Below are 10,410 nucleotides of genomic sequence, written 5' to 3'. Positions count from 1 at the left end.
CTGATTTCTACGCCCAACTAACTGATGAAAACACTACCGGAACAAGGCCAGGGACGAAATCTCAAGTTGCAGACCTACTTCTCTCCAGGATGAGCTCTCAATAACTCATTTTTCCTCCAGCAGTCAGTAGTCTTGTGTCTTATTCTTCACCCAATCACAGGTCCTCTGAAGTCTGTCGTTCAGCTCAAATTCTCCTCTGTGCCCACTCCCATGCTTGGCTCTAAACAGTCCAAAACTCCAGAGCCCTCTAGCCTACCAAGCTGTAGTGTTCTGCAGCACGAGTTCCCAGCCCACTTCACTCAAGCTTTCGGAACTCACTGCTACTCCTGCTAAATTTGCAAACTGCCTGTTCTCCCTTTAAACCCACTAAGGCCTCACCTGATGAAAACAAGCAGCGGAAACAATACACTTCACTCGTCAGCTCTCTCACTTGCTCTAGTGTCATCTCTCTTGGATCCACCCTAATTCCGTTCAAGTCATACCAGTCAAACGAGAAGTATTTATTGAACCCCTACCATGTGCCAAGCACTATTTGGTCCCTAGAGACATAACAATCATTAACACAAATCCTTCTACTTCTGTATAGCTAGGGTATGATCAAGCTCACAGAGAATTTAAAAAAAAGAAAACATATCCAAAAACTAATGTTAGGATGATCTGACATCAATATCATATTTCTTACACTGTTTTAGAATATCAACTTACCAACTTACACATCAGGTAGGTTTTGCTCGTATAAAACCTTCATCTCCTCCAGAACTTGCCTCCGTCCATCCTCCTGGAACATATCAAATTACACTCCCTAATTCCCCCACCAAGTTTGTGGCAATCCTCTATGCTTATGTACCTTATGAAAAACCAACAGTCCTTCCACACCTACTAACATGGCTACAATGACAAGTGTTGCAGAGGATGGGGAGGAACTGGAACCCTTGTCCAATGCAGGTAGGAATGTAAAATGGTACAGCCCTGTAGAAAACAGTCTTGTGGGTCCACAAAAAGTCAAATTTCGAATTCCCACATTATCCAGCAATTCCTCTTCTAGGTATACACTCAAGAGAACTGAACACCTATGTTCATACAAAGTATGTCTATTCAATGGAATATTGCTCAGTCCAAAAAAAAAAAAAGTGCTGATACATACAACAACATGAACTTTGAAATCACTGCTTAGTGAAATAAGCCAGACACAAAAGGACAAATATTGTATGATGCAACTTATCTGAAATGTCTAGAATAGGCAAACTCATAGAAACAAAGTAGATTGGAGGCTACCAGGCTGAGGGCATAGAAGAGTGGGTAATTACTGCTTAAAAGCTATAGAGTTCATTTGGGGTTACGAAAAAGCTTTGGAAATAGAGGTGATGGTTGCACAACAATGTGAATATAATTAATGCCACTGAAGTGGACACAGAAGAATGGTTAGAGATGGCAACATTTAAGTTTTGCATCGTTTACCACAATTAAAACCAATAAAAAGGAATGACTTACTAACAAAATACACAATCAACACGGTCATTGAGGATAATCTTAAAGACACTGTACTGAGAAGTCAGACAGAAAGGAGTACACACTGTATGCTTCTAACTGGCCCTGCACAGAAAAGTTTGCAATTGCCGGCATGCTGACTCCAGAAATACAATAAAAAAGACAAATATAATCTGTAGGGGAAAGAAAATCCTTGGCTGCCTCAGGCTGCAGGTGGGAGGTAGCCAGTGCCACAAAAGAGAAAAGGGAATCCTTGGGATGGCAGACATCTTGGTTGGGTTGCTGGTTACAAGGATTGTATACACTTGTCAAAACTCTATTAAAATGTGTACTGTGTTGTACATAAATTATACCTCAATAAAACCAATGACAAAAAGCCAATAGTCTACAGACGTAGTAACACATGACAAAAGCAGGTAAAATACTTATTTATTGGAAAAGGATCTTAAAAGGTTACTACCCCCCCCCCCAAAAAAAAAAAAAACAAAACCCACACACTGCTAGGATAGAAAACAGAAAGGTCAAAGGAGTTTTTCTGCTATCTACTTTGGCAAATTTCTAAAACAACTTCCCTTGGAAGGATAAAAACATGAGAATTATAAAATTCATAAATGCTACACAATGTCTGTCAACAAGCAACACCTACACCTGAAACACTGTAAATAAACTATATTTCAATTAAAAATTTTACCAAAAAAAAAAAAAAACACCCAATAATGCTGTAACAATGACAACCAAAAGAAAAAAAAAAAATCTCGAAACAAAACAACGATAAGCAACCCATTTACTGTTAGAGCCAAAATAAAAGCATTAGCAAAAAAAAAATGCTTTAGCACTACGGGTATAACTACAAAATTACACTATTTAATGCAGCTTCAATGTAAGAAATGATTTCTAATGAAAAATGAAAGCTTGCCTTCTACCGACTCTTTCATCAACTGGTTAAAAAGATATCATGGAAAAGTCTGCTTTACTAGAATTCAATTCAATATTCCTTCTCCCACAAATATTATTTTAAGGGACAGCTGAAACTCTTGCACGATTAGATCAGCAGGTATACAAAAGACAAGTATGAAATAAACTTGTAAAGATACAACCGAGTTTCCAGATCTAAATTTTTATTTATTTTTTTAAGATTTAAACTGTTAAAATTCACACTGGGAATTGCATCATTTTGTGCTCCCACCACCAGCTGCAAGCCCCTGGGAACTCAAGATAGTTTTCCTAAAGACTCAAATGGTTATCAGTTCTGCAGATACAAAGGGCATCATTCCAATCTGCCAAACACAGCACCTAACCATGAGGGATTCTGGAATGAAAAAGGCAGAGTCCTTGCTCTCAACCAGCTACCATCTGCCACGGAGGCATGATTCTCGAAAGCATGTGTGGGTCCAGGGTGTGAGGGGTCAATCAGATCAAGACCAATTCTTAGTCTAACCCAGCTCAGCTGTCCCAGTGGCCAGCCCCCAAAGGCAGCCAGGACTGCAGGAAAAGGTGCACCGACGCCCTCTAAGACCCAGAAAAGCCAGTGATTTTACACTTGTAAGTTCACCCCTGATTCCCCTCCTCCTCCCTGCCACTTCCCAAAGTGGGAAACCAACACTTCAAGTCTGAGCCAAACAGACAGTTTGACTCACAGGCTGAAAAGCCAGCACCTGTGGGCAGTGTCTGCGCCTTTGCGCTCCTTTCTCCCCGTGTGATCTAGTCTTCCCACCCTAGTGGGGACTTATTGGAAAGCCTCCACCCCTCTCAAACATCTGGCTTAGAATTCCACATTCAAAAACTAAGATCATGGTATCTGGTCCTATCGCTTCATGGCAAATAGATGGGGGAAAAATGAAAACAGTGGCAGAACTTATTTTCTTGGGCTCCTAAATCATTGCAGATGGTGACAGCAGCGATGAAATTTAAAGACCCTGGCTCCTTGGAAGAAAAGCTATGACAAGCCTAGAGAGGGCTTTAAAAAGCAGAGATACCACTTTGCAGACAAAAGTCCCTATAATCAAAGCTATGGTTTCTCCAGGAGTCATGTACGGATATGAGAGTTGGACCATAAAGAAGGCTGAGCACCGAAGAATTGATGCTTTTGAACTGTAGAGTTAGAGAAGTCTCTGGAGAGTCCCTTGGACAGCAAGGAAATCAATCCAGTCAATCCTAAAGGAAAGCAACCCTGAATATTCCTTGGAAGGACTGATGCTGATGCTGAAGCTCCAATACTTTGGCCACCTGATGTAAAGACCTGACTCATTGGAAGAGACCCTGATGCTGGGAAAGATTCAGGATATGACCAAGGAGAAGGGGGCTACAGAGGGTGAGATGGTTGGATGACATCACTGACCCAATGGACATGAATTTGAGCAAACTCAGAGGGACAGGGAAGAACAGGGAAGCCTAGTGTCGTGCCTCAATACATGCGGCCATAAAGACTGGGGCATGACTTAGGGACTGAACAATAACCCCTCTGAGTTCTAGGGCTCCAGGGAACCTCCCACTGTGGTCTCCTAACTTTTTAGATAAGGTAACTGCCTGAAGTTGCAAGAGTAACAGACTGCAACCGAAGAAAACTGTTCAAGTTGGGGCTCTGCTTCCAACAGCTGCAAGTTCAGACAAGCCCTTTAACTTGATGCGTAATTCCAGTGGCTCAGCTTCCCCATCTGTTAAATGGCCCAAGGGTCAGACTAAGTGCTCTTGGATGTTCAAAACAAGACTCACCTTACCCAAAGGCTCTTCCTGCTGACTGCCAGATGTTTCCTCTGCTACCTGAGAAAAGCCTCCAGAGACGCGGTCCCTCCCCTCCCCTGCTACTCCTCTCACCTCCACCCCTGTCCTTGTACCTACTGTAAGGTACAGTTCCGGCGAGGCAGAAAAGGAAAGACGACCTCAACAGAAGTAGGTTACCTTTATTCAGGCAAGGAGGGGCGACAGTCGGCCTAACGACCAGGCTGAGCGCCGAAAGGGATCAAGGAGGCTTCATACTTATAGGGAGGTTTGTGGAAGCGATAAGGGAAATGTCAATCAGGCGGGATATTTTGAGTATTCTTTTGTTGAGATGACACTTGTAGTTGGGCAGGGGGTGATAAGTCTTCTGGGCGGGTGTAGGGGGTGGTAGGTTTCCGGACAGGGGGTGATAAGTCCCAGATAGATGCAGCTGGCCTGGAGCATCAGGATGGAACTAAAGTTATGCTTTGTTTTCTCCAAAGTTAGATGATTCAGCAAGGGGCCTTTGAGACTGTTGTTCTCTTTTCTAGGCCCAAAAGACTCCTTCACCTACAAGACCTGTCGTCTCAGGACACGGTGTTCAGCGACCCCCGACCGGGCTGCTGACCACATCCATCTCTCCTGCTGTCTATTCTAACCCACCAAGAACCAGCCTTTCTTCTATCCAATCCATTCCCCAAAGTGCTACGTGGTGGTTTAGTCCCTAAATCGTGTCCCACCCTGGCAAGCCCATGGACTGTAGAGCACCAGGCACCTCTGTCCATGGGATTCTCCAGGCAGGAATACTGGAGTGCGTTGCCATTTCCTTTTCCAGAGGAGCTTCCCAACCCAAGAATCGAACCCGGGTCTCCTGCACTGCAGGCAGATTCTTTACCCACTGAGCTATGAGGGAAGCCCCATCATCAGTGGGGAAGCACCTTAATTAGTGAAGCGAAAGTCGCTTACTCTGACTCTTTGCAAAGTCTGACTCTTTGGGACAGTCCATGCCAGAATAGTGGAGTGAGTAGCCTTTCCCTTCTCCAGGGGATCTTCCCAACCCCGGGATTGAATCCAGGTCTCCCGCATTGCAGGCAGATTCTTGACCAGATGAGCCATAAGAGCTGCGACAGCTATCTAGACACAGAGTAATCCCATGGCTTCTCTGAAATGCCTTGTGTAAGAGCGAACCTCAGGCTCCAGAGCCCCCTTGCTGCCCGCCCTTCCCAGGCGGGGAGGGGAGGGTGTTTGCATGGTCCGCTCCCCGGTGGGGCTACCCTCACCGCAGCCCTCAGGGCGCGGCCCTAACTCCGAGCTACCCTGTCCCCACCTCCCCAGTGTAACTCTCACCTGAGCTCCAGGATCCCATCTCCTGGTCTCTCCGCGCGTCACCGGGGCGAGACGCCCACCGGAGCCGGCGCGCACAGAGGCTTCGAGGACGGCGGGCCGCTGGGGGCGCAGAGGCAGTGGCGGCGACGCTCGCGCGCGCGGGAAGCTGCCGAAACCGACCTGCCCACAGCCACGGAGTGGAGCCACAGGCACACCCGCCATCCCGCTCGCGGCTGCGTAGCCCCAGAGCAGCGGCCCGGGAGGCGCCCGCTCGCCTCTGCCCTCACGGCGCCCCGCCTCAGGCAGCCTTCCCTCGGCCGCGCGGGGCGGCTCCAGGGCCGGCTCCATGGCCGGCTCCATGGCCTTCTCGCAGACCCTGGCGCAGGCGCCAGGCGGGGAACTTAGGCTGGGCCTCTGAGAGCGTCGGCGGCGCGCGGGGGGCGTGTGAGCGGCGAGCACGCTCGACGATCCTGGGGGCGGGGGTTGTGTGGGCGGCAAGCGGGGAGTGCGCCTGCGCGGGGGGCGTGCGGCCGGGGAGCGCGTGCTGGCGTCGGGGGTCGTGAGATCGGAGAGCGCTGCCCGCGCACTGCGGCGAGGGCGGCGTGTGAGCGGCGAGCCGGGCCGGCGGGGAGCGGCCGGAGGGGCGCGTGTGAGCGGGAGCCGGGCAGGCGGGGAGCGGGAAGAGGGGTGCGTGTGAGCAGGGAGCGTGAGCCGGCTGCGTGTGAGCAGCGAGCACCGGCCGGCGCCTGGGGGCGGGGGTTGTGTGGGCGGCGAGCCTGACGTGCGCCTGCGCGTGGGGCGTTCGGCCGGGGAGCACGTGCCGGCGTTGGCGGTCGTGAGAGCGGGGAGCGCGGCCTGGCGCACTGGGGCGAGGGGGGCGTGTGAGCGGCGAGCCGGGCTGGCGGGGAGCGGGGAACGGGAGCCGGCAGCGTGTGAGCTGCGAGCCGGGCCGGCGTGGGGCGGGGAGAGGGGTGCGTGTGAGCGGGGAGCGTGAGCCGGCAGCGTGTGAGCGGGAGCCGGGCCGGCAGGGGGCGGGGAGAGGGGTGCGTGTGAGCGGGGAGCGTGAGCCGGCAGCGTGTGAGCGGCGAGCCGGGCCGGCGGGGAGCGGGGTGCGTGTGAGCGGCCAGCCGGGCCGGCAGGGGGCGGGGAGAGGGGTGCGTGTGAGCTGGGAGCGTGAGCCGGCAGCGTGTGAGCGGCGAGGCGGGCCGGCGGGGGGCGGGGAGAAGGGTGCCTGTGAGCGGGGAGCGTGAGCCGGCAGCGTGTGGCGGCGACCGTGCCCGGCGGGGAGCCCTCCGTGAGTGGGTGGCGTGTGACGGGCAAAGCGTGAGCCGGCAGCGTGTGGATGCAGCGATACTCGGGCCGGGAGGGGCGGGGAGAGGGTGTGCGTGTGAGCGGAGGGTAGCGTGAGCCTGGCACGTGCTTGATCGACGAAGGCCGGGCCGTTTGCGGGGAGCGGGGAGAGGGGCGCGTGTGAGCGGGAGCGTGAGCCCCGGACCTGGGTCGGCGGGGGAGAGGGGGTGCGTGTGAGCTGGGAGCGTGAGCCGGCAGCGTGTGAGCGGAGAACTTGGCTGGGGCGGGGAGAGGGGCGCGTGTGAGCGGGGAGCGTGAGCCGGCAGCGTGTGAGCGGCGAACCGGGCCGGCGCGTGGCGGGAGGCCCGGGGAGGGGGGCGGGGGGGGGGCGTGTGAGCCGGATAAGGGGCTCTGTCAGTGGGACACGCGGGCCGGCGCCTCGGGGCGTTGTGAGCCAGGCCTGCAGCGAAGGGGGCGTGTGAGCCGGAAATGGGGCCCTGGGAGGCGGGAGGGCAGGCGGTCACCATCTGGCCTGAGGAGCAGGCAGCTGGCGGTTGATCCCGGGCCCCCTCCGCGTGGGTCTGGCAGGGCGCCCAGAGAATGCCCCGGGGCTCCAGCGGTGGGCTTGGCCGGTGCGTGCGTCCTGCCGCCACCGGGCTGCTTATTGTTTTTAATTTGAAGACAGTGACAATATCCTGATTTTGCTACCCTACACTTTGGGTTCTGAAGTGAGTTTTATCTAAAAATTGCTGCATAATGCCAGGTCAGTCTATAGCCAAATGTTTGTGTCTCTTCCTTCCGTTCTTCTCGGGAAGTTTAGAGAGTACAGTTGGTTTACAATGTTGTGTTAGTGTCAGAGGTGCAGCAAAGTGAATCACTTATGTGTATATATGTATATCCGCTCTTTATAAAAACACTTTTTCCATATGGGCTGTTACAGAGTGTTGAGTTCCCTGTGCTACAGAGTTGGTCCTCCTTAGTTATCTATTTTATAAACAGTAGTGTGTAGTGTGGCGTGTGTGAGTCCCAGTCTCCCAACAAGTGTATGTTTCTTTGGTACCTGTGCCTGTGTAAAAGTGCTAGAGAGGATCAGAGAGAAACAGGCTGAATTGTGGTGTCTTACCGCTTGGGCCTTGAAAAGATAGTTCTTGAAACTTGAAAGTATTACTGTGTTTGGATTGTCAAGTTGATCTGCAGGGAACATTTCAAGAGACAGGAAAGCATGGGCCGGGGGTAGTGATAAATATATGGGCTTATGACAACAGCAGTTTGCTTTAGTAATGTTTTAATATGGTCTTCCCTGATCGCCTAGTTGGTAAAGAATCCGCCTGCAATGCAGGAGACTACTATAACCACTAGAACATTGAGTCCACATTAATTTTATAATTCAGATTTAATTCATGTCGCCTTGACGATGATTATTTTCAAGTTCCAATTTTCTTATGTTCACATTTAAAATCGCCGTCTGAATTCCTGACTCAAAACTGAATGGAGCAAATATTCAGGTTATAATCCTTAACAAAACTATCTTTTTAAATTTGACTTAGATACAAGCAGCATCTGAGGAAATTTGCAGCAGTTCCAAGAGGAGCATATTGCTTCCATAAGACGTCAGATGGAACTCAGAATTAAAGACTTGGGATCTGAACTCTCCAAGAGGAAAACTTTTGAAGATTCTAATAAAGCAGAGTTGGAAAAATATAAGCAACACTACCTAGAGAAACTAAAAGAAAGTCCTTGGAAAAGAAACTAGACAAGTAAGTCAAAACCCAGAATCACAGAAAATATATTCAGTCCATTAATTTGTGTCTGAAGCCTAATTTTTATAGAGCAAGGTTCCTGAGATTAGTAGGAAGTGAAAGCTAACTAGATAATCACTGCTAGAGGGCACCCTAAGAAAAATGAGTAATAAGATATCCTGGTAAGTTTTCCTACACTAAGTAAAAGCATGCTTGTGAAATCGGGAAACATTCACCCAGGGGTGAAAGGCAGGGTAATTCACAGAGTGGCTGACGCTGGCATGGTGACCTGACTGAGGGGGTGTATGGAGGCTGGAAAGGCAGATCCCACCTGCAGTGCCGAGTCCAGGCTTCCCCGCCTCTGAAAGCAGAGCACTCCTAGGACGCCTTTCATAAGCCCAGAGAGCATACAGCAAAGGAGCAGAGACCTGAGGACACGTTCTGCTAGTCGATGCCCAAAATAAGCATACACAAGGGAAGCACAGGTGCTCCCAGAGAGGGTTCAGGGCTGTGGGACTTGATGCTGAGATGTGGGGTGTGGCTTCCGGGGAAGGAGCTCAGTGGGGCCAGTCTCCCTGCATGGGGAGCGCCATGTCTCTCCCTCTAAAACGTACACTGAACGCTGTTTAGAGTTTTGGAATTTTAAATGAGACCGAAATTTGTCTTTGGATCTTTATTTATTTATTTATTTTGGACCATCAAAAAGAGCTGCTGACATAGGCCCTTCGTAGAAGTGCAGTAAAGTAAGGTGAACTTTGGAAAAGCAGGGGATACTTTTCATTATTCCTGGGGCTGTTTTAGCTCTCTTCAGTCTCACCCACTGACTTTCTCATCCTTCACTTGGGATTGTGGCTTGAGGTGATTCCTTAGAGCCAAATGCTTCATTTCTCCGAGGTCATGAGTGACACGTATGTACAAGGGTAGTAAGAGGAAGCACTTGAACGTGGCTTTGTGGGAGGTCTGTTTGTTCATCCCTGAACTGTTTCCTGGGGGCAGGCATGTCCCAGAGGCAGCAGGTGTCACTGTGAGCCCACCTCCCTTTCTGATGCCCTTTCTGTCCTCTCGCAGCTGTGACTTGTTACCTGAGGAGCCCAGACACACGTGAGCTTCTTTAGAACAAGGTCACATCTGTCACTGTTTCCAGCAGGTCTGCTCTCTGCTTTCAGTGTTCACACAGTGTAATGGGAATTCCATTTATGTGCAGCAACTTACAAAATGCAAGTCACAGAGGGAAACATGAATGAAATCCGTGCTTTCCATCTTCCCCAGGACTAATGAGCGCCTGGCAGAGATCAGCACCAAACTTGAGGTGGAGAAACAGCAGAAGAGATCTTTACTCAGCACTCCTAGCAGCACGCTAGTCCTGGAGCCCTCTTCTGTTGGAAATTTCAATCCTACTTCAGGGTTCAATGCAAATCTTCTTTCAGGAGCAATTGTAGAGTTTTCTACCTCAATTCCACACCGTTCAAATGACAGCGTGGAGACTTACTTGACCGAGGTTAGTTCTTTTTTTTTCACTGGGTTTCAGATTTCTGATATAAATGATCCTTATTTTTAATTTGGTGAACTTCTGAGATGTTTTTTTGAGTTATGCACTGTAAAGTTATAATCAACTGTGATAATCAAGGAGACATTTAATGATTTTTTTGTGGTAGATCTCTCGTTTTTAAGAGATACTTCTTAAATTCCTTGAAAAGCTGCATTGAAATTCTACTTTAGAAATGAAATCTTATTGTCTAGTAACCGAAAGTGTACTTTCACATGTTTGATTTACTTTCTAATTGATTTCACTTTGGCAGTGGTTCACAATCATTTCCAGGCTCTGCTGCTCCCACCACAGTTTTTCTACCCCTAAGTGGAAATGACTGGC

The 10,410-nt window shown here is 49.9% G+C and overlaps 2 protein-coding genes, 1 long non-coding RNA gene and 1 pseudogene across 13 annotated transcripts in view; 2 read left to right on the top strand and 2 right to left on the bottom strand.

Annotated features, from left to right (window-relative positions):
- The window catches only part of LOC122447860 (ankyrin repeat domain-containing protein 26-like), a 578,892-nt gene that overhangs the window by 511,247 nt on the left and 57,235 nt on the right, over positions 1-10,410 (top strand). The window lies entirely within an intron of this gene.
- The window catches only part of LOC122447868 (putative ankyrin repeat domain-containing protein 19), a 136,241-nt gene that overhangs the window by 75,961 nt on the left and 49,870 nt on the right, over positions 1-10,410 (bottom strand). The gene's annotated exons all lie outside the window — the stretch shown is intronic.
- LOC122447871 overlaps positions 1-10,410 on the bottom strand; it is a 318,875-nt pseudogene that overhangs the window by 270,731 nt on the left and 37,734 nt on the right.
- LOC122447892 lies at positions 5,011-10,404 on the top strand. Of its 7 annotated transcripts, none has more exons than XR_006271446.1 (3): positions 5,011-5,205; positions 8,349-8,558; positions 9,810-10,404. It is a non-coding gene; the product is annotated as an uncharacterized LOC122447892 (long non-coding RNA). The 7 variants fall into 7 exon arrangements; XR_006271444.1 differs by lacking the exon at positions 5,011-5,205 and adding an exon at positions 5,961-6,115; XR_006271442.1 differs by lacking the exon at positions 5,011-5,205 and adding an exon at positions 5,961-6,158.

The sequence above is a fragment of the Cervus canadensis genome, chromosome 10 (genome assembly GCF_019320065.1).
Source record: "Cervus canadensis isolate Bull #8, Minnesota chromosome 10, ASM1932006v1, whole genome shotgun sequence".
NCBI classification, from domain to species: Eukaryota; Metazoa; Chordata; class Mammalia; order Artiodactyla; family Cervidae; genus Cervus; species Cervus canadensis.
The sequence above is the reverse complement of the archived record's forward strand: the minus strand, read 5'-3'. Positions and strand labels throughout refer to the sequence as shown.